This window comes from Aedes albopictus, chromosome 2 (genome assembly GCF_035046485.1).
Source record: "Aedes albopictus strain Foshan chromosome 2, AalbF5, whole genome shotgun sequence".
In the NCBI taxonomy this organism is placed as follows: domain Eukaryota; kingdom Metazoa; phylum Arthropoda; class Insecta; order Diptera; family Culicidae; genus Aedes; species Aedes albopictus.
The window spans coordinates 401312480-401337666 of NC_085137.1; the positions used below are offsets into that span (position 1 = coordinate 401312480).

Consider the following 25187-nt stretch of genomic DNA (forward strand, 5'->3'; position numbering starts at 1 on the left):
ACAAGTCTATAGAATAAAACTTACCTGTTTGCCTTTTTGCCAAGCAATAATTTAATTGTAAGCGAACTGTTAAGTACTTATTAAAGCTTGATCATAAAACTTCAAGTCGTATATATGTCATATCTAATCGGTTTTTAAGCCTGATGGATTGCATATAGTCATGATAAAGTAATCATAAATATTTTTGGACTTAACACTGAAGTATTAAAACTGGCTTAAGAGTAGTACTGAAATGTGATCTTTTTTTGTTTGATATGCTACACAAACCAAAAAGTGTTAAACCAGACATAATTATTTTTCATTCTATATGAAGGAAACGTAATTAGAACAATCTAAGACGGGTAAAATTTGCCATTCTAGGCAACTTATCTAAACTTCCCCCCGCCAGAGTCCAATTGCGACCGGGGTGTCCAAAGGAAATTCTGAGTGGTAGTGAGCGCATCGTGGCTCCGGCATCACATTTCCATTCGCCCGCAGCCACAGACGATGTAGCAAGATCCTGTTTTATTATCTCTTTACACTTACCAAACGCTCGAGCGGATAAAGCGGCCTCGAAAACCTCGAAACACAACTAAAATACAACAAAAATGCAAACCTTTCGGTTTGTTTACATTTTTGACGGCTGCCGGCCAAGCAGCGAGTTCTTAAGAGCATTTAGTATGAATCTGCATCTACTTAGGGCCAAACAGTTTTTGAATAGCGCATATAAGTATGCGTTAAGGATAAGAAGGTTTTTATCAGTCTTTGCATCGCATCGATAAAGAATAAACACTCTGTATCATGTTTTTTTACTCCAGCTTATCTTAAACAATCGCAAACAAAACCAGGAGGATTTAACTTGGCGGCATCCATGATTTTCATCTCGATAATCAATTTCTGCTAGTAAATTGTGTGCGCCATGTTGATATTTGGATGCATAGTTTTGCAAGCAGGATCAAAATGGTTATTTTTGGTATGCCAAAAAGCTCAAAATGACGTGGCGCTTCGCTTTATTCAGGAAAAATGCATTATATTATGCCAGTAATTTTTTTCGGCATGATTTTTTTTTGTCATAGCAGTCGAGTTCTTCTCCGGTTGAATTTTTAACTAAATCTTATCGACATGATTTTTGTTTTATCATTATTAATTATTTTTCATTTTGCTGCCGCCAGTTTATGTAATGATTTTAGTATCATATTTGTTTTAAGATTTTGGTTTTAATATTTTTTTTTAGTTTTCGAACTTTAACACGGCATATTGCTCTTTCTGCGACCTACACAACAGATCTTATCCATGCTGTGTAGTACACTACAAGAACATGTTACAAAACTCAGTAGCATACATAATGTCTTAAGAAATGGTTTTAACAAGCTCCTTTAGGGTGGGCCCTTTCCGGTTTTATAGGGTTTTATCGCAGGTTTATTAAAGCTGTTAAGATTAGTAAGCTTTAAAATAAGTTTTATTGGTTTGACCGTAACAACCGCTTGTAGGCCATAAGAAAACTAAAAATGTTACTTGGGTGGTTAGTATTATTGGATGGTGTAACGAGCCATGTATCAATAATGGGAAAATCTGCTACTAGGACAGGGAAATATTATGTATTCTTGTTAACAAAAAAAAATCCTGGACCAACTGGGAATTTGACCCTGACCCAGAGTCTTACTGAATAAAAAAGCAATAAGTACTAAGGTTGATCTTTGCTGCGTTTTATGGTTACAGAGAATGTAGAAGAAAACATACCCATCATGGGCAGGGTGTGTTACGACTACGAGAATGCCTAATAGTAACAGTGCAAAGCTGGTGTCGGTGTTCGCATGAGATCTGGATGATGATGAAGCACAGTGGACAAGGTGGGCTGACCAAGTCAAAACGATCGGACATGCCTGAGGTTGAAATAAAATATTCGAGTTTTTGTGATGTACAATTGTTGACTCTGTCTTATTTTTCCAGCGATGTTCATCCTAATGAATGAAATGGAAGTTACCATGAATCGGCAGTCATCTCTTTTACAGCGATCAAGCATAATTAAGCTTACCCCATCCATATTCTCATCTCGGTACGATGCGTCGCCACCGACCATGGGGTAGAATTGCTACTAATGTAAAAATCCGCCAGATTACACATTTCCAGCGTGTTGTTTGCGGAAAAATTTGCTCAGCTAGGATTCCGTTTCATTTACAGCAGAATAGTCTTCAGCAGCAGAAATTTCCCCCGCTGGGGAATGTTTAACAAACACTTGTCCGAGCTTAATGGCCAGTCAAGAAAAGGTTGGACGGACAGTTACTTTTTTCTGGGAAGGAGGGATGAGATGTCCGCGTACCATAATGATGCAATGAAGAATATAAGCGCGTCACCCCATCCCCTGACCATCGTCTCGTGTGTCAATTCGATTCCACAGCAGCAGTAGTGGCCAAAGAACTCAACCGATGATAAAAGAGTGTAGCGTGAGCCCAACTCGAAACACTATCCATCTTTTTCCACTTTGAACAGTCATGTCGGTGTCGTCCGTCCGTCCATCGGTCCGTCGGACAGGGCAGAGGAATGTAAGGACTCTCCACCGTTCCCCACGGGGGTGGTAATTCATTATGGCTTTGCGAATGGGACCTCCTCACTTGGCTAGCAGCAGCAGCAGCGCGCAGCCAGCGCCAGCGCCCGGACGACTGACGGCTGAAGATAGATGGATGGGTTGTTGAATGGATGAATGGACTGGACAGATGGACCCGCGCGGGGAAGGAGGCATAAGCATACAGTAAGTGAAGTGATGCACGTGCTCGCCTCATCCTCGCCTCGTCGTCCAGGGAAAAGAAAAATGTCAACTGTCGACGCCATGAAGATGATGATTGTGGCGAGGCAAAAAGAGAGAGTAAAGATGGACTGCATTTTTTATGCAAATTTAGATTGCATAAAGAAATGAAAAATGTGGTTGGTAAATTTGTATTTGATGTTAATCTTGAGTGAGAGTATTTTGCTATGAGTAAACGGAAGTAAAACGTAGACACGATAATTTCATCAAATAGAATCCGAAATGATTGCTATCATTTATCAAACACACTGTTCTAAAAACTGTTGTGATGATGGTTGTTTTTTCGCTTAATACATTGCAGCTACAATAATTTAAGATTCTATTTAGGTACCTTCATTAACCTTTATGTGTCCGACAAACTTTTTGCTTTTTTCTACACCGTGCTTTTTAAATGGGCGCTGGGTACCCGGGTACCCAGTCGGCCGCATAAGGGTTAAGGAAGCATTATCAGAATTGAATTTAGTTCTTTTCAGAGAATTTGGGGAACTTGAGGTGAATTTTTAATAGAATTTACGGGAATAAAGAGGTCGTTAAAGGTTGTTTGAGGCGAGTAGCAGTTAGGCGGAGATGGGAGGCATGGGGAACTTATTGAACTGTCTAAGTATACCCATGAACTCCCTTGAGAATTAGTCAATGAATCTACAGATTAGTGATCATTTGAAATGCAACAAACTTATCGCATACTCTCCTAGGGATGAGAACATTCGTTTACTGTTTATTTGCTTCGCTCTGGTTTTGCGTTGTCCGGAAGATCCCGTGTTCCAAGAAATTGAACCAGGAACGCAAAGAAAGACAATTTCTCTGAGGTCAATTGTATCCTTGACTAACTACAGTAAGAAGAGTTGTGAAGTGCTTTAACAGTCTTATTCGGAAATTTCATCAGGTATTACTTTAAAAATTATTCCATAGTTTTTTTTCCATAGTTTTTTCAAAAAAAAATCACGATTTGGAGTTCTTTCAGCGCAACTCTTCTTAGTACAGGCTGTTCATCTCCTGTTCGGGAAAAGAGAAAATTGTCATAAATCTGTCCACGTTAGACTTCGGACACAAAATCGTTGATATTACAAACAATCCAGTGACAATATGTAAAAATGTCAGTGCTTTCTGTTTAATTGAAAGTTAGGTCTAGAAGACAAAGTTAAGTTCACTCAAATCTGTTCATATTTGACAAAGTTATGACGTTTTCAAAAAATGTGATGAAACTGTATTAAGTAAAGATGCGTTAAAACATAAGAAAGTGTCTTTTTCTGTCATCAACAATAAACTGTTTTCTACCATCAACTATTCTTAAAGTTGATTTATTTTGACGAATTATCACTGAAGAATAACTTACGATACAGAAGATGTTTGTTTTTGCAACCAATATCAGCATTCACATGATTTTTCGGACATTTACAAAGATAACAATAGTGATTGCCAGCATGCCACGTAAGCCAGAGATGGAATGGCAAGAATATGAATCTCAGGGATCAAAAATTGGCACTTTGAAGAAGCATCACCCTTTCTTAAGCGAAATATGTTCATGTTTTGATGTATCGCTGTGAAAAAATCGAACCGGGTAAATTTGTTCTATAATACAGCTCAACATTTTTTGTCTTGCAGAATTTTTAAAATTTTGCCTGAATTAGCTGTTATGCAGCTGTCATTACATTGTTACTTGAGAAATTTATCTTAAACTTTCCTGAAGCACACAAGAACTTCTCGTAACGCTTTGAAAGTTTCCTAAAACTCTCCGGAAATTTTTCTTATACCCACGGAAACCCCTCTTGAAGCTCCCGGCCCTTGTTGTACTCAAAAACGGCGCCTCGAAAATTTTCTGGTATACCTTTGAAACCCTCACCTAACTCGTCTGAAGGCCACTAAATCTCCCTTAAATGCATTATAACTAAATTCCCTCATGCGACGCCCAGGAATTTCTCGGATTAGTCCGGGAACTCTTCTGAAGCCACTCGAAACCATCTGTAATGCCAGGAGTATTGAGCTGTAACTCCCAGAAACTGTTAAGAAACAACTATTCGTAGTATGAATTGCCCTAGCCTTAAGAAGCGAATGTCATCCTAGAACCTAAACCTGCAGTACGAAAGAGTTCGTCAAGATGGGAGATGATGAGAAATTCCTGCAAATCAAGTCTTTCGATGGTACGAGCTTCAATAAATGACGGTTGAGACTTCTGGCGTTTCTGGAGCAGTTAGAGCCCAAGTAACATTTTTCAGTCAAATAGACCATAAGAGGTTCTTGAAACTTGGGCTTGGGCGAGAATGCTGCAACACCAACAGGCACGTTACAGACAGGCGCGGAACAGGCAGAACTCAGTCTTCCGGATGAAGAAGAGCTAGCCGGAAGAACGAGATCGCGAAGCGATGGAAGAGCTGTACCGCGCTTATGACACACGAAAGTTTCACGAGAAGCTGAACCGCTCGCGCAGAGGCTTTGTGCCACAAGCCGACATGTGCCGAGACAATCACGGGAATATTCTCACGAGCGAGCGTTAGGTGGTCGAGATGTGGCGGCAGCATTACGATGAGCACCTCAATGGCGACGTTGCAAGTACCGAAGGTGGCGTGGTAGCAGATCTAGGAGTATGTGCGAAGAGGACAAAAAACTTTCGGCCCCTGACCTCCAAGAGATTGAGGAGGAGCTTGGCCGGTTGAAAAACAACAAAGCCGCTGGAGCAGATCAACTACCAAGCGAGCTTCTAAAATACGATAGAGGAGCACTGGTGAGAGCATTACACTGGGTCATTACCAAGATTTGGGAGGAGGAAGTATTACCGGAGGAATGGATGGAAGGTATCGTGTGTCCCATCTACAAAAAGGGCGACAAGTTGGATTGCGGGAACTACCGCGCGATCACACTACTGAGCGCTGCCTATAAGATACTCTCTCAAATTTTATGCCGCCGTCTATCACCGATTGCAAGAGAGTTCGTGGGGCAGTAACAGGCTGGATTTATGGGTGAACGCGCTACAACGGACCAGATGTTCGCCATCCGCCAGGTGTTGCAGAAATGCCGCGAATACAACGTGCCCACACATCACTTGTTCATCGATTTCAAATCGGCATATGATACAATCGATCGAGAACAGCTATGGCAGATTATGCACGAATACGGATTCCCGGATAAACTGATACGATTGATCAAGGCGACGATGGATCGAGTAATGTGCGTAGTTCGAGTATCAGGGACACTCTCGAGTCCTTTCGAATCTCGCAGAGGGTTACGGTGATGGTCTTTTGTGCTTGCTGTTCAACATTGCGTTAGAGGGTGTAATAAGGAGAGCGGGGATAAACACGAGTGGGACGATTTTCACGAAGTCCGTTCAGCTGCTTGGTTTCGCCGATGATATTGATATTATTGCTCGTAAATTTAAGACGATGGCGGAAACGTACATCCGACTAAAGAGTGAAGCCAGGCGAATCGGATTAGTCATTAATGTGTCGAAGACAAAGTACATGATGGCAAAGGGCTCCAGGGAGGAATCACCGCGCCCGCCGCCCCGAATTTATATCGACGGTGATGAAATCGAGGCGATTGAAGAATTCGTGTACAACGACACCAGCAGAGAAATTCAGAGGCGCATTGTGGCAGGAAATCGTGCTTACTTTGGACTCCGCAGAACTCTTCGATTGAAAAAAGTTCGCCGTAACACGAAGTTAACTATCTACAAAACGCTGATTGGATCGGTAGTCCTCTATGGGCACAAAACATGGACCCTACGTGCAGAGAACCAACGCGCCCTTGGAGTTTTCGAACGGAAGGTGTTGCGTACCATCTACGGCGGAGTGCAGATGGAAGACGGGACTTGGAGAAGGCGAATGAACCACGAGCTGCATCAGCTGTTGAGAGAACCAACCATCGTCCATACCGCGAAAATCGGGAGACTGCGGTGGGCCGGTCACGTCATCAGGATGTCGGATAGCAACCCAACAAAAATGGTTCTCGAGAGTCATCTGACCGGTACAAGACGACGTGGAGTGCAGCGAGCTAGGTGGGTCGACCAAGTGGAGTACGATCTGCGAACCCTTCGCAGAGTGCGGAACTGAAGACAAACAGCCATGGACCGAGTTGAATGTAGACGGCTACTATGTACAGCAGAGGCCACCCCGGCCTTAGACTGATCGGTAAGGTAAATAGGTTCTTGAAACCATCATAAAGCCAAAATAAAAGATATTTGGATTTATGACGGTTTGAAAAGCTCTACAAGACTAATTGGCAATCAAAATGTTACTTGGGAGGTGGTCCTATCGAGAGTCGGATTCGGTTGCGGGCAAGCTCGAGAAGGAACATAGAATAACATGGCGTAAAAAGGAAGATAACAGTTGTCGCTCGGTACTTATTCGAGTGGTTGCAGACAGCCGCCTCGAATATATAAAGGACAAGAAGACTCCAAAACGAATTATGGACGGCCTACACAAAGTATTCCAGCGGAAAAGTATCACGAATCGATGCATTTTGATACGCAAGTTACTCGAGATGATGGTCTTGATGATCATGATCATGATCTTCATGATCATGATGAAGCATGATGATCGATAAAGTCTTGAAGCTCATATCCTGTGGTTGGAACAACTGGTTCACGGAATAAAGTCTACAGGAGTAAAAATGGATGAACAAGATGTTGTCTCTCATCTGATACTGATTCCTACTGAACACGGCGATGGAAACAGTTTTTGAAAAGTTGACTTTGAAGTTCATCAAGCGCAAATACCTGGACACCTGGAATCAAAACGTAGAGGCAGGGAGATTTCACCAAGCCGGCCCGAGTAGGTGAGAATATCAAACGAATAACACATTCAGTTATTAAAAATTGAATTAGGGGTAGGCGGGGCAATATGGACACCCTAAGGTTTTTGCCAACTTTACCTGGCAAGATGTCAAAAAAGTTTAGTTTTTTGATACATGTATCCTTTTAAAGTCTAAGAAAGTCTAAGAATGCTCACGAAGAAAAATGATTTATCCACTTCAAAAAATGTTTTGAAAAACGTTAGTTTTTCATGACCGTCTTCAAGCATACGGGGCAATATGGACACCATGAGACTTTTACGAATTTCGTACATTATTTACACCTATAAGGGGCTGTCCATAAACCACGTGGTCATTTTTTTGGGACTTTTCAATCCCCCCCCCTCGTGGTCATTAGTCCATACAATTTTTTTTATTTGTCCATACAAAATGGTCATTGGCCGAACCCCCCCCCCTCCCTAATGACCACGTGGTTTATGGACAGCCCCTAAAATCATTTCATTACAAAACAACTATTATGGATGAATAATACGCCGAAGTAGTTCATTTTTGTTCAGTTAATTTAAATTCTGGCTGTTTTGGATAAAGCTTCGTTTTTGTCGGCATGTACAGCTGTGCCTAGAACAACTATTTTTCACTTCTGTCGTTTTTTGACCAATTTGTTTCACCCTATGTCTACTATAGTGAACATGTAACCGAATATATACTGAAATCGAAGAATTTGGTTGGTTTGTGATTTGGGTTATATTTTTCCCTTGCCGCTTCTTTCAAAAAGGTGAGTGTTCATTTTGCCCCGGCAGCAGAAGATATTTCCAAACTTGATTTTTGATACAATAAGGAAGAAAATATAAACATGTTAAGCATGTAGATACAGCAAAACTACTTGCATGTGTTCTAGAAATATCAGGTTTTGATCGACCTGCAATAAATTAATCACTAAATCTTATTTTAGATGGTGTGAAAATTATAATTTCCACGCACAAAAAACGGAGGACGCAACTTTTTCGTGTAAAATCAAGTATAATTTTAATTTCGAATGTTTCTTTCCTGAAACTACGATTTAGACAAATGGACTATATTCTCCATCCATTAAAAGTTCAAAAAAGTTCGCATATTTCAAAATATTGAGGGTGTCCATTCTGCCCCGGGTGTCCATAATGCCCCGCCTACCCCTACTGGAGAACAAACACTGTTCAATAAAAAATCTTGAAACCCCTTTGAAAGTCCTTTCAAGCTGTCATGAAGCCACTTCAAATTGATGGTAACTCTTTTGAAGCCCTATGAAGTTCCCACGATACACCTTGAAACCCATGTATAACACTGGGACTCCTAGGAACTTTTCGTAACCATGAGAATGAAAAGGACGGCAACAAGATCGATAAAGTAGAATATGTGATCCGTCTTTTTCGTGCATGTCAATGGTCTGTCAAGAAAAGTCACAGAAAAAAAAAATGTATTTTTCGAATATTTGAGGTAAATGTCTCGAACTACCTTCGGAAAATGCCAATGATATTCACGGTGAATATCATTTGGCATTTTTCAAAGGTAGTCCATGATATTTACCTCAAATATTTGAAAAATTGCGATTTTCCGTGACTTTCTTGCAGAACTAGTCTAGCCGCACAAGTTTTTCATATACCATATTCTCAGGTTCAGCTTTTAAAATGACTTGTAGGTGATTGAATTTAGATATGACGAAAATAAATTTTCAGCACTGGTTGAAAGTCAATTACACCATATTCGGCCAGAAGCCTCACAGACTGAACACTACTACCATTAGACAACGGACAATACATATAACATCCAGTGGCCCAATGGAGAATTTTTCGTTTGCGAAAAGTTTTCCCCGACAGGAACGGGAATCGAACCCACACTCCCAGGCTAACGAGAAGCTTAAACGACTGACGCCGCTAACCGCTCGGCCACGAAGCCAAGCACTGCAGTGTTATATGATAGATTGACATGACACTGTGTTGTGAAAGTTTGGAAGGAAGATAAACGGCTTTTTCAACCTGGAGAAAGTATATAGAAAGATACAAAGTAGGATGAAACGGACAGACCAGGGATTGAACCCAGGACCTTCTGCATACGAATCAGAAGCGGTAGCCACTAGCCCGTCTCGAAACCCCCCGATATCCTTAGTAACGCTATAAAGTACTTTGGAATTCCTCTGAAACTTTCCTTGAATTCTCCTGACAGCCCCTAAAGGCTTTCGGGACCCCCAATTACCCTCTCTGAAACCCCTGAATTTTCTAGGATATCTAAATTAACCTGCAGTTAAGACTTTTATATTTTACTGGATCTACCACAGTCGCCATTCAATACATCCAGTGCACTTTGTAATTTAAGCGAAGTTCGATGCCGATGAAATCGTTATCGTGATCCGATCACTTGATTTTGATCCATCCAGTATTCCACTCATCAGCCTTATTAGAAGAAACCAGAAAACCATGTTTAACATTATCTGCCGAAGCTCTTTTTTTACTGAATCGTGTTTTGCTTTCAAATCAATGAACAAATGGCGAACTTGTAAGTTATACTTCCTGTGTTTGTCCAAAATTATACACAGGATTTAAATCTGTCCCAACGTTGATCGGCCCTCTCGAAAACGAACCTGAAATTCGACGAAAATTTTGAGTCTGTTGAATAAAACAGGCAACAGCTTCTTGTACGCCGCTCTGTAATTAGCATGTTCTAGCACCAAGCTCCCTCCAACAAGCTAGTGGACACCGCTGTAGGAGCTCAGATCATGGTGAGTCAACAGCTTCAAAGGAGCATAAAACATTGCTCTGATACTCACAGATTCCTACATGTACCAGCCGATGACGAAGTCCACCAGCTAAAAATTGTGGTGAGCTGCCCGGGCAGATTTGTCCTAACAACTTTTGTTAAATTGAGGAGGTGCGTTCCGAGCGATTGTTCACCAAGGACAACATCTGTTTTGGCATCCAGTGATTAAGTATAAAATACTGTATCGAATCACTATACAGAATATAAACCTGAAAATCGACTGCTGCTCTATATGGACTGTTGCTTCAAAAATAATGCCCTAATAAAGAGTACTAGGACAAAAGGAGAATGTTGGAAACATTCCAAAATAGCTTAAATCATCTACTAACCATTTGTGTCGATTTCAAAACAATCTTTTTGTTCACACTAACTGGTTTACCAAGCTACAGGCCGGTACCGAAACAAATGAGCATCGCATGTTTGATTCCCACAGATCAGCCAATCCAATGCTTCGTAGCAGCCTACCTGTAATGAGAGAAAATAAAAATGGTGATGATTTACGGTGAGAATAATCAGAGAAAACACTATTTTATAGCATCGTTAACGTTAGATTCATTATACTCATGAATACATGCTATCCAAAATGGAGTTCCATTGTCCTTGGAGGAAAGCGAAACCCGGCCGCAGTCCATAATAATGACATACCACAAAAGGATACGGGGAATGAATTATTAAAATGCAAACGACCCTACCAAAACGGGCAAACGGTAGACTTTTGCCATTCATTGCTTGGCTAATTTCCTCCGCTTGCCGTTGAATTCCACCACGAAAGAATCTCATTCAAATTCATACTTCTGTGACAATGGTGAAAGATCCGCTTTTCCAGCGAGGAGCACGAAATTTTGTACACTCATTAAATTTTTCGTTTGAAGCTCGTGTTGAAAACCAGAAATCGCTCAATTTCTATGGGCGGCTTAGATTTTCCCCGCCTAGCGGCGTGTGGAGATATCATTTGAATAAACGACCGCCGCGAAGGCTGATTGCAGAACCGCCTTGAGTGGGTGTCCTTGACAACTCCCAATGCGGCGGATCGGGAACTGTCACCGTCTCCACCACCAACCAAGTTATCTCGCCGCAACCCAGTTAACGATCCTACGAACAGCTGAGCCGGGTTATTTTCTAAATGGGTCGGTGTACTGTGGGTCGGATCGGGACTCCGCGGAGGCTCTTTTTAACGCATCAGTGCGCGGTTGCGACAATCGTTCACTGGAAGATAATTTCGTGGAAAGCTTACGCACGCACTCACATTCATTAAATTAATCTTAATGATCTTGTGCTCCACCATACTGGAGCTCAACCAACCATCCGGTTCGGAATCGAGACGACGGGTTTATGTTTGGTGTTAAATACAAGGGTTCTCATGTGTGTTTGCATGGCAATGCCAGGGTACAAAATTTTCATAAGCTTTGCCTTGTTATCGAAATAAGGCTGTTACAAATAGTTACATAATGTATCATGCTTTAATTGTAAAAATTATTCGTGAAATGTAGTCTATACTGCTTGAGTGCAATGCTTTTGATACATTCATGGGATATTCCAGGTTTTCCAAACTATTCTGGAGTTAGGACCTTCAAGGTCTACAGGCTGTTTCTCTTTACTCTATCGACATAATTCTTTCAATATTGTGTCTGTTGTACCTCATAATATTACGAGTATCTTTATGTGTTGCTATTTGGGTGTCCACTGGCATACAAATGGGACCGAACGAATGCTCACGGAATATAACCTACGCTACTTCTAGAACCTCAGAGTGCAATTCTGATAACTTAGCAATATTCACTTGGTGATCTAGGTCATCCAAACTTTTCTGGAACTAAGACCTTCAAGCTCTGCAATCTCTACTCTTGTATCTCTTTACTTTATCGATGCAATTCTTTCACGACTATTCACAAGAGTTCCCCCAGGACTTCTCATGAAATCCTCCATGAGTTTCCCGGAAGTTTCTCGGAAATTTCTTCAGGAGCTCTTATGGAATTCCTCCTGGAGTTCCTCAGGAATTACTCCTGCTACCTTTCAAAAAATCCTGCAGGAGTTCCTCGGGAACTTCTCCGGAAGTTTTTTGGGAATTCTTCCAGGAGTTCCCCGAGGATTCCACGGGAGTTTCCTACCCGGGTAGAGGTGAATGGCAAACCAAAAACAAAAGAATAACACATTTTATTGTCATAACTTATTTTGTCATTCATGAGTTCTTCATGAAGAGCTTAAAACAACATGTGAATAGCATAATATGATATCATATCAAAATATGCCATTCGCTTGTCATTTTAAAAAAATAACTACTGAATGTCTTATTTTGCTATCATAACAAATTTTGCAATTGGTGAGATATTGTTGACCTTTTGCGAGTTTGATGAACTCGCAGTTTTGGCACTTATCAAGAACAACATAATGACAAAATTTGAATTTTGGTTATTCTAATGGAAAATTTTGATATTTGTTTGCAATTACTTTCCATCCAAAAAACTTATAAGTTTTCATTTTGTTATTGGAATAAACAACTTAATATACCCTTCTTTTGGATGACAAGAGAATAACTAATTTTGATATTGTTCTATTTTCAATAACTCAATAATGGTATATTTTGCAATTCTCAATCTTAATTTTTTTGTTCTTGGTTTGCCATTGTAATGTCAAAATTTGACATTCTTTAGTTATTTTATCGAACAATGTCAGTTATTATTTTTGCCCTTTTGTCACTTATTTCAAACAAACCAATGACAAATTTTACTATTCAGTAATTCTTTTTGAATGGTAAAACTTGCAATTGTTTTGTAATTCTTTTCTGCCCGGGTATAGGAGTTCCCTGAAAACTCCATTAAGTCCTCCAGAAATACCTCCAGGAATAACTGCTAATATATTTAGGAATTCATCGAGGGATTTCTTCCATTCATAGAAATATCTGCAGAAATCTCTGAATGCATCACTAAAGGAGTTCCTGTAGAAATAATTGGATAAAGTCCTGCAGGAATTCAAGCAAGAATTTCTGGAAGAATCCCAGCAGTAGTTTCTGGGGCTAGAATAAGAAGAATACATGAACAATTGAACAATTCTAAGGGAAATATCTGAAAAGGTTCTAGAAGAAATTTCACGAAAATTTCCAGAAAAACCTACAAGAAACGAAGCAAAAATTCTAGAAGGAATCGTAGCAAGAATTTCTGGAACATCGAATTTCTTAAGGGTGTCAAATGGATAAATCTTTGGAAGAATTCTGACAGTAATTCTTGGAGCAACCAAGCAGGAAAGCTGCAACATCATTCATCATCTCATAATAAATTTGTGGAGCAATCCCAACAAGTAAACCTGAAAGAATCTCAGAGATGCCGGAAAGAAGAAGTAAATTGGTCGACTTGTAATCACAACAACAGGCAGCGTTTCGTGGAGCGGACCTGGTGTGATGGTTAGAACACTTGACTATCACGCCGAGGACCTGGGATCGAATCCCACTCCCGACAAACTCGCAAAATGTGAGTTCTTCCTTCGGAAGGGAAGTAAAGCGTGGGTCCCGAAATGAACTAGCCTAGGGCTAAAAATCTCGTTAATACAGATAAAAAAAAAACGAAAAGTATTTTCTTATACAAAAAAAAAAACAGAAGATACCTTGATGCATACTCTACATGTGTACGAAAACCGATTTTGAAAATATTGCCTCGTTATTTAACAAAAAATCAAGAATAAAAAAGTGAGGAAATGCTTCCAGTTTCGCCTTAACCCCATATAGCCGATGTGGTAAGGGCACGTGCAATCATGCTGAGGGTGGCAAGTTCGATTCCCGGTTGGCCCAGAAACGTTGCATAATGAAAATTTCCTTGACTGCCTAGCGTATAAAATATCTTCATGACTTCCACACGATATGTGGGGGATATTAACTAATAATTGTGAAAGTTCACATAACATTCTAAGCTGAGGAGCAGACTGTGTCCACTTTAAAACGTTGTGCCAAGAAGGGAGAGAGCGAAAATCTTTCAGCAATTTACAACGATATTGGTTTAAAACATTAGCCAGGGGTTACACAAGTTTTGTCGTTTTCAGAGGTTACACGAGATTTGTTCATTGCATAAATTCAATATGATGTCAAAAGACAATGGCAATGCTGAGTGTAAAACACTTTCACTTTTCTACTTAAAAAAAAAAACTGGCAAAATCGAATCAAAAAGCTGACAAAATCGAGTCCCACTGTAAATGGGTGCACAAATAGGCTTCCCTCCACGTGTTCTTGTTTTTAAAGTATTTTATCAAGACCCCGACATCGAGATGTCACTTTGATCTTGACACTTGCGATCATTTGGTATTCGAATTAACAGTTTAATATATTTGGTAATGTGCTGAAATCAAGCGGCACGTCGGTTTAGTCAGTGGTCTTAAAGTTCCTCTTTGGAGCCACCATATTAATCAACTTTAGGGTTACCGCTTTCAACCATGACAAGTAGAGGTAGGCTTCACCGCAAATCTTCAGATGCTCCTGATATTGTACGTACTAGCACTTGATGCACTCTTCCATCTCTTACAAGGATAATCTGCTGTACACGTCCATAAAACCAACTGATCTTACATTGTTCCATTAACAAATAATACTAGATCACCACAGATTTCTGATCCCGCGTTTCCTTATACCGTGTCGTTTGGTGAGTGATGACTTGCACGTACTCCTGAACTCAACTATGCCAGACCTCGTTTCAAACCTATTGCGCAAGTTTACAGCAACTTAGTACGATTCCTTGCTTGAATGGCATATCTTCAGGCCACCAGAGCTGTCCACATAAAAATGGTCAAGAGTGAGTAGTTCTGACTTGAGTGGGATGTAGGAGGAGTTGCTGAGGAACTTGGTTTCTGTCTGTCTGGTTTGCTTCCAAGATTTTCAGAAATCATCCCTACAGCATTGCATTTGCTGTTTTCCAATTCACCGCATCGGGCAAAGTGGGCAAACTTTATATAAGCGAAAAATCAGATTTACAATAGGTATGATCAAGACACTCGGAGGTATCATGTACACCACAAGCCAAAGGTGTCCGTCCAGCTTTTTTTTTTTGAAACTCTGTGAGTGTCATTTTTTCTGGAGTTTACCATTTTGCACGTGAACAGCTTCACAAAAATCAGGATTCTTTTGTAGTCACCTTTCCAGGCTATTCAGACGCTCATTCGCCACACGCAGGCTGTCGGGTGTCTCGATGTAGTTGCATTCTAAAACAAGCCCGTTTTCCACATTTTTCCACGCGTTTTCCAGGCACGCTGCTCTTCTTCACCACGTATGAAACTATGCATTTGACGATGATGTTGGTGTTCCTCTCTGGAGCCACCATACACTGCCTAACCGATCCATGGTTTTATACGATTGGCTTCAGCAACTCATAATTAACCCTCAATCGAACTGAAAAAGGAACATCAGCAACATATCAACATCATCGTGCTTATCTTTTTATAATGACATAGGGAAAAGTGAATCCAGTAGAATATAAAACAGATGCTGTGCAGAGTGTAACGGTGCCATTAGACTGTTTGTCATTTTGACAAATATTTGCCAATGAAGTCCGACATTCACGTTGTGTTAACCATTTGTTGGGCTTGTTTGGCCAAATATTTGTCACGTCTAATCCCAAGAAGCAAAATTAATTTTATTATACTTTAGAAACTTTTTCGAAAAAAATGTATGTAAACTTAACCCAAAGTTGCCAAATTTTCTAAAAAATTAACACAAACTTACGGCAGTGTCGCTGGAAATTGGGTTGTCCAAATTTTAAGATGAGAAGGCTAATATGACCCATTTTCTATTAACTTTCAACTGCTTTTTACAGAACTTAGCTAAAAAATCTAGAAAAAAAAGTTATTAAGTAAATTATCTCTTCATGTCATCGACCAAAAGTTTGGGGTCACCCCTCAATATGATGTATCAGCCAAAAGTTTGGGGTCACTATCGTAAAACAAGGAAAAGTGATTTGGTGATATTTTCGTCATCTATAGTTCAATTTTAATTCTTTTTAACTTATTTCAAAGATAATTAACGAAATTTACGTTTGATGTCTTTAATTTAACGTATTTAACGATTTTTGTATATAAAAATGTTATGTAAAGTTAACATATTTCACCACACTTCAAAAAATGAAGCAACTTTACGTTAAGTTTTAGTATGTAAATTTCAACAAATATGTGTGGTTTAATGTCTATGCAGTAAGTATCATTCATTTTGTTTCAAATAAGCCAAGAAGAATTAAAATTGAATGAAAGATGACAAAGATATCAACAAATCACTTTTCCATGTTTTACGATAGTGACCCCAAACTTTTGGCTGATACATCATTTTGAGGGGTGACCCCAAACTTTTGGTCGATGACATCAAGAATTAATTCACTTAATAATTTTTTTCTAGATTTTTCAGCTAAGTTCTGTAAAAAGCAGTTGAAAGCTAATAGAAAATGCGTTACATTACCGCTCTCATCTTAAAATTTGGTCGGCCCAATTTCCAGCGACACTGCCGTAAGTTTATATTCATTATTTAGAAAATTTGGCAACTTTGGGTTAAGTTTACATACAAATTTTTTTGAAAAAGTTTCTTTTAAATCATGTTCAAAGTTTCTTTGGCTTATTACCTTTTGAATGAGACCTAGGGTTTTGAAATCGGACGCAAATTGGCGAAGATATGGGCCTAAAAAAAATGACATGTTTTTGAGAGGGTGACCCCAAAATTTTGATCGGGAGTGTAAACCAAATTGCTCTGCAAAACGACATCAACTCAACCATAAACCCGCCATAAGACCAAAGAGGCCCATCCTTAGATGCTCTTGGAGAGTTGTTTTTAAATTTCTCTTAAAACTTGTTGTACTTCCCAAGTTGTCCTCAAGGAGAATTGCTCTCTCCTTGTAGAATTTGTCAAGTGCACGATAAGACGATAATAAATTTGTCGAGGTTGTGGCGGATGCAGCTTTCATGTCGACAGAAAAGTTTGGTGAATTGAATTGAAAATAAAAACACAATGAAAATGACACATTATTGTAATCGGGATTAATTTATTACACAAATTGGAAATATTTCCGTGGTGTAACAAGGATGCCAAATGCCAAGCAAAGTTCATCGTAAATATATACATATGTTGCAAGATACTTCCAATAATCTAATAAAATATTTAAAAATATTGTTCCCGGTCATGCGAACATTGCTCATGAGTTTTCTCAACATAGCTCCCATTGAAATCTAGGCCGGTGGTCGGTCCATCATCGATGGTTTTAATGAACACCACCATAAGATTGTCTTAAATTTCTTTCAACTCATGCCAGAGCTTAAAGCATAACTCAAGAATACTAGGATTTTTAACGTTCTCAATGCAGCCTGGTTGGCCTCCATCAAGAACGTCTTAAATTTATTTCATCTTATACAAGGGTAAGAAGTATTACTCAAGAGTACTCAGGTTTATAACGTTCTTGATGTAGGTTTATGCAAACTCCGCCGAGAACTTCATAAATGGTCGGCGTTAAGTCAGAGGGGACCAAGTAACAAAATTGACGAAAATTAGATTTTTAGGGCATTTGATTAGGAATTACTTAAGCCACTTGGAAAATTCACCCAATTTTCTTAATGGTACAATTAACTAGAGTTATAGCAAAATTTTCTTTTGATTGAACTGCAAAAATCGATAATAGTGTGCAGTCAGAGTGGACCATATGCTTGATGTCAAGGGAGTTGAAAAAATGTGTATTGGTTAAAATCCAATTAATAAAATAGTTTATCATCAAAATGTGATACGTTTCTAAATCGTTTGACTCCCTAACGCATTTTCTGATGATTATTGATCAAGAAAGTACGTGGAGTTCCATTTTACTATGGTCAATATCGTATTTTACAGATCATCATGTTGAAGCATATTGTGGCATTTCGCGTGCAGACAGAGTGGACCATGTGTCTTCAAGAAACATAGTTGAAATTACCTTATTCTTCGTAATCTTTTCCAAACCAAAATATGTCTGTTTAGTAGCTGTTGGGCATCATATTGTAATGTACCAATACCCGCTTCATGAAGAAATTGATTTCGCCGATTATTTAAGAATTGTGTACTTGGTTCACTCTGCCTGAACGATTTTTTGAAAAATGCCAGTCCTCTGAATAAATTATTATGAACTGTGTAACTACAATATTTCAAAAACGTACCGAACTATGAAAATACGTTCAAAAGTTGTTAGCTATTAAATGTTCAAGTTAAGAGTTCTTAAATAGCTCATTAATTGACTACCCTTCATGTGATATTGATCTGACGTACTTGGTCCACTCTGACTGAACATAAAAATTGAAAATGGAAATCAACACTGTAATAATAGAAATATCAAAATTCAAACTTCCTGCTCACATTATACATTACTCCTATTAACTGTTGTACTACTTGTGCATTATTTTTTCATCAAATATGTAAAAACTTGAGTGTGAACTGTAGTTGGTTGAGGATTTTCCTAAAACCGTTCAGTCAGAGTGGACTAAGTACAATCAATTACTTAGAAATTTCTCGCTTTTAAGCTTTATTTTACGTTTTTTCGCGATCAATACAGAGCGATGCTGTGATGAATAGTTATGCAGATTTATGGCAAAAATTCAAGAACATTTGTTGAAAAACTCAAAACTTATAGAGTTCCAAACTTCAAAGTCGTTTTTATCGGAATTAAGTAAAAGACACATGGTCCTCTCTGACTTAACGCCGACCAAATCATGTACGCCAAATTGTAAACAAACAACAAATAATCGCACCGCGGTGGAACCAGGCAGACCTTTTTCGTTAACCGGCCTTGATGCAGTGCAGTGCCTCATTCCTCCGGTCAACACTTCCAACAGGTAAGTAGTTGTTGATTTTGAAGATCGATGATTGGAACCCCGATTGTACGGAAATCGACGTCCTGGATGACCATACCCACCTCATTTCGGATGCCGCCACCGGAAGAACTTGGCATTGCACCGCGTCGTGGATGGCTTTCCGGGTAGGTGTTCTTGATTGGCAGCAATAATGGAACGATGAGAATCAAAATCTGATGCTTGAGTTTTTCTTGTATTTTTCATGTACCAAACTGTTCTCATGCGAGAACAGTAACTGTAACTGCAACTGCTCTTGATCAAGAACGGATGATTTAAGATAACTACAAGAACCTTATAAAACTGAAAATAAGTTCAACAGTTCTGCATTGGTGTTCCTCTCCGAAGCCACCATACACTGCTCAGCCGATTCCAGTTTTTCTTGCAATTGGCTTCCGCATGCGATCCCCTTTCGTATCCTTAGCGTTGAGAGGATCATTGACGATTTCAATCAGTCGGTATTCCTCGAGTAGATGGTTGAGTGATGCAATAGTTGACCAACTAGGACTTTACAGAATGAAAGGGCTGGAAAGTATCTCTTAAACAAATAGTAATGCTTTTTCTATTTGGAATGCTAATGAAATCTAATGGATGCATTAATATTGAAATAACCGAATAATTCTTCAAAGGATTCCATGTTACAATAACTGGATTGCTCAAGTATGAATTTTTGGAGAAATTTCTTGAACATGTTTTGGCGAAGTTTTTGAAGAATGAAACGACCAAGCTTGTAAGGGTACCAAATACTGAAGAAGGAGGCTCATATAGCCGATGCAGTTGGCGCAGGGGGTTTCAGTATGACCATGCTGATGGTGACAGGTTCGATTCTCGGTCGATCCAGAAACTTTTCTTGGGGGAAATTTCTTTGATTTTTGTTTGACATGCAACGCGATCATTTGCTAAGAAAGCTCTCAGTCAATTACCGTGACAGTATGCTAATAAAACGCTAAGCTGAGAAGCAGGATGTGTCCCAGTTCGGATATCATGCCAAGAAAAATGGATGAAGTTGACTACTAGATTGCTTTAGTAGTTATAGAGTAAAAAAGTTTTTTGTCGAAGTTCTGAGGGAATGCAATGTAAAAGTTTATATAAAACACTACTGGGAAAATGATTAAATAATTCATGAAGGTATAAAAACAGCTTTATGAAGTATTGCTTTTCTGATAACGCTCGGCTAATGTAACATTTAGTTTGATCATAATCTTGAAATGAAAAGATACCTTACCTAAGTTTAATTACCAGACATAATTTGAATTCACAAAGCACTTCCCCGGAACGTGTTTCGTAAACCGCACCACCTCAAATTATATTATGGAAAGTTGCCCTTTGGTATCTCACCAGAGACGAAGACCGATAACGATCACCATAAATAATATTTTCTCAACGATTTCGGAAAGGGCTAGCAAAACTTTCCCTCAGGCAGCACCCCAAACGCAATGCCAAGGAAGGATTAAGGGACTTTCGAAGGAAGAGAAAAAAAAACTGACCAGCTCACAAAGCACGCTCCGTCGTCGGTTGGATGAAGGGCTGCTCCTAATTGGTTCATCGCTTTGGTAGGGTCGCCCGCTTCTCTGACGCGGTTGAATTCACTTTTCTCGTTTGGGAGATAACAACGAAGTTCGGTTTGATGCTGCCTCACTCTACTTCATGTTCTTAATCACATTGGTCTTAATGGAAAAGTAGCTCCGCTCCGCAGTGACATTTATTATATTATCTCCAATGCGAAGGCAAAGTATTTTTCATCATCAAAACCATCAGTACATATTCTTTCATCTGCGAGCGAGTGGGAACGCGCTGTGAACGTGGTTAATCGTATAGGCACGTGCTGGACTTTGGTTTCGTTTCGTGAGGTTATGCCTTCTTCTGTCCTTCATGTTTAATTCTTCACGTTTAATCATCATCAATCCTCTATCCTCTGAGTATTAATTTCTAACTTTTATTATCTTTTCACTAAATTATATTTGTTTTCTTTTATTTTCTGTATTCCATCTTTTGTGTTATATATGTCTCTTTTCTCCCTTCTATCAGACTTCTTTAATCATCTATCTTCTATCTTATATGTGTGTTCTTCTACTTTGCTTTCTTTTCTTCTTCTTCATATCTTTTCAAGTACAACTTTCAAGGCGTTTCTTTTTCAAGAAAATCTTATGAACTATCGGTTAACCAATCTAAAAGAATGAAGGTTTTATAATGGCTGTAAGAACCTTCCCAGAGCTAGTTGGATTTAGAATTGTACTTCAGGCTTTATTTTTACCATCCTTTATTATTTTACTTCTATTTTCTCAGAGTGAAGCCCCTAGGTAGTCAGGCCTTAAAATAGCTCAAATAAAACCGTCAGCCAAGGCAAAGCTGTCCACACGCTATTAGGTTAGCATTGTTTCTTTTGTGATACCTTATAAAGTTCTTTACAACACCAACGGTTCCCCCTCCTTTTGTGTGTCCTTTCGTTGCTTGTCACTCATTGTTCTGCTCGATTCATCTATCGATTCCCATGTACTACGTAGAACTCATAGAAATGCTCTCCTCAACAGGTAGGTACCTACATCATCGCGCTTTCTTCTCAACCCGAGAAAGGGAAGTCAACTTTCTCCTTTTATACCTGTCAACACAATACATTCGGTGGCGCCCGCGCTCAGTTGCACGCGTGTTCCATTGAACGCTGTGTGTCAGCAGCCTTTCAACGGGTTTTTCGCGAAAAAAAAATGTATTTAACATGAATGAAACTCCGCAAGCACACCCGGAGGGTACACCACAAAAAGCAACCCGCTTCAGTTGAACACAATTGGCAAAAGAGTGAAATTACAACAAAAAAAATCCGCTCGTACCGAGTTCCTGTGAAAAACCTCATTACACTTCTTACTCTTCGTCATCTCGGTCTCCTTCCACGGACGGACGGACAAAAAGCGAAGTGTTTTTCTTATAAGCATTCTTTTCCGAAGCTCATTTGGTATTCCCGTGGAAAATTGCTTCGTTTTTCGCCCGCTGAAAGTGTGCTATCAATAATGTATGCCAGCTTTCTTTGGCTGGTGCGGCACGTGCTGCAAATCCGAGAAATAGAATCCCGGAGTAAAAAAAAAATCCCTTTTCTTTTCGGAGAGTTGCTTTGTTCCATCCAAAGTTGTGGACGTGAAACGAGGGCGGCAACGTGTCGTTCAGTGCTGCTGGCCGGGCCCCGACTGGACTTCATCCACTTATCGAAGCAGTCAAGAGTCAACTTCATCTCGCAAAAGCACAACAAAACAAAGCACTTCGTGCATCAATAGAATACACTTTGAATGTTGTACAACAAAACCACCAAGGGAACGTTCATAAATTACTTCACGATTTGTTAGAAAAGTGTGACGTTCCATACAAAAGTTCTAGAAGCCTCTTACAAAAAGTGTGACATATTTCAACTGTTGTAAAAATCTTTTTCCAAAAAAAAAATCTCCTCAAGTTGTGCAGCCAACTAACGCGAACCAACCAGCCAGCCACTGCTCAACGGCTGCTGCACTCATTTAGTGCGGCGGAAGATACGACTTTCTTCAATCAGAAAACTTTTCTCCAAAAGTGTTGGAACGTGGCGGAAATGCCGAGTATATACACTGAACTGAACTGATGTCAAGTGTTTTGTTTTGCCGCCTGTTTAGTCTTCGTGAACTTCTCAGTTTGTGATGGTCTTGTAGTAGGGAATCAAAACAGGTCCAGAATATTTTTTGAATTCAAGTGAGTACTTGAAAAAAATCGATTATTTTTATGCATATTTTACCAAGTTTTGACGGGTTACATTTGTGAGGGATTTCAATTTTGGAAGCGATTTATGAAAAAAAAAAATACAAAAAAGTTTCAAATGAAATAGTGGAAGCATCGATGAGTTTTGAAGAATAGAAAAAAATATATGACGAAACTCTTATCTTGGCTTTGCTTACACTTCCGATCAGAACTTTGGGAACACCCCTCAAAACATGGCATTTTAAAACCTATATCTCAAAAGTCTACAGTTTGATACCCAGTCCGTTTTTGTTTTACAGTAGTTTTTCGATTTTATCACGGTAAAAAAAAAATAACCGTGAATATGGCGAAATGCAAAATAAATGTAAATTATATGTATATTAAAAATCAATAAACTGCGAAAAATTTGAATCGTAATTCACAATGTTTAACAGTTTAAGTAATCTTTCAATGATTGTATTGCTCAAGCGCTGTCCATAAGTTGCGGAGACTTATTTTGGGTCATCTTAGACACCAACCTCCCCTGTAGACTTTTGTTCAAACAAAATTTTGAAAATGTGTTGGAACAGAAAAGTCTACATAGTTTCTTTTCCGGCCCACCGTGATTTGAAATCAAAACTATCGAGGAAATTGTACAATTTAATATTTTTTTTGTAGCAGGTTATTCAAAGTCTCTTCTTTATAGCTGTGAGATATAATCAGAGCATTAACCAAATGGAATGTTAATTATTCCAATGAACGAGGTAATGGAAACTGAAGCAGCAGTCATGAATACTGTACACAGTTCAAAATTGTTACATCGAGTTTGCTGTAACGAACTGACCTCCATCGCTTTCAACACTATTCTCCATAGGATTGTAAAATTACAGGTTGTCTGCAGTATGGAGCTTCCTTACAATTTTGCTTGCAAGAAATTCTTTTATGTAATATCGAATGGAATAGAATATAAATTGAAACGTTCTAATATTTACGTGAAGCATAGTTTTCAAAATTTATTTTTGTGTCGGTGTAGGTGAAATATGTTAAAATTATTAAAAATTTACAATCGTTGGTTGTTTACTTCTTGAGATGTTTGCATCTAAAACTCTGGTGCTGTGTTGATGTGGGATTCCAATACGTTTGTCCTTACAGGATTTCATAATCTAAATAATCGTTGTTGCATAAACTTGTTTCCCCACATTTTTTTTGTTAAAATTTTGTAACATTATTATTCAAATGTCGAAGAAAAAAAAGTAGATTATATGTACTACAATGAGTTGTCAAAACACATTTATAACAAAATGTGTTATAATTGAGTTAAACTACATATTTCAAAATCGCCGAGGATGTCGAACATGATGAGTTAGAACTTTCTAGTCGAGATCTCCATTCAAAGAAAACTTTTTTTTACTTTTTTCCACAGTATTTTACTCCCAAGTTTACTCCAGGCCTTGGGAAAGCTCTTATAAGAAATTTCACAATTAGGGCCTGGCCATATACTACGTAGTCTCTTAGGGGGCAAGGTAGGAGGGGGGGGGGGGTTTCTGGTCAAAGTCTACATACATATTTTGAAAATTGTGTATGGATAAAAGCCTACGAGGCGGGAGGGGGATCAGAGATGAACAAACATTAGTCTACATAGTTTATGAACAGAGTCATACATTTTTAACTCGATTTCGCAATGTCTTAAAAAAGGCGTGATAAAAACGAAACGGAATCCGTGATATAATCGTGAGTGATTTTGGCGAGTAGTGAATAAAATGACTAGTGATAAAACCGAAACACCACTGTATTCAAATTCTTACAACTGTTTTATCCCTTTCTGGACGAATCAGAACAATTGTACTGTTTTATTCCATTAGTTATACTAATTGTTTTCAACTGGTTTTCTTCGTGATTGCTTGTGATGTAATTATTTTTTATGATCGAGTTATTACTTATACTTGTATATGTGGACTCAACTTTGATTAGAAATGGCTGTAAAATCCGCCACTATAAGTTACACAAGAAGTAAACAATAACCCTCAAAATTGAAATTGTTTTATCTGACGTATTTTTATAAATATTTGTTTAATACAGGTATGCAGACATAAAAATCGATAGAAAAGGAGTTGTGCAAAATGACGAAGAAAAAGTGATACTTTGTTGAAAAGATTTCTGGCTGGTCTAAGTGGGACCAGCACAATGGGAAGCAAGCAGCTGCCTACGTGCAGTATAAGCAAGCAGAAAAGTTTGCGCTACGGAATCACGGGTGGAAAATGCTAGTCAGAAAAAACCCTGATTAATCCACCTAGTGGTGATAGCGCCTTTCTCGTCGAATATGTACTCATGATGTCGACGTAAGCCGAAGTGTTCCTGAATG

The 25187-nt window shown here is 39.0% G+C and overlaps 1 protein-coding gene across 5 annotated transcripts in view; it reads right to left on the reverse strand.

Annotated features, from left to right (window-relative positions):
* The window catches only part of LOC109403681 (diacylglycerol kinase 1), a 598539-nt gene that overhangs the window by 302570 nt on the left and 270782 nt on the right, over positions 1 to 25187 (reverse strand). The window contains exon 1 of one of the 5 annotated variants that reach the window (XM_062853303.1): positions 10645 to 11464. The exons of the other annotated variants lie outside the window; for them this stretch is intronic. The gene's annotated coding sequence lies outside the window, so the exon portion shown is untranslated. Of the gene's footprint in view, positions 1 to 10644; positions 11465 to 25187 lie in introns of those variants that run through there. 5 annotated transcript variants of the gene reach the window in all.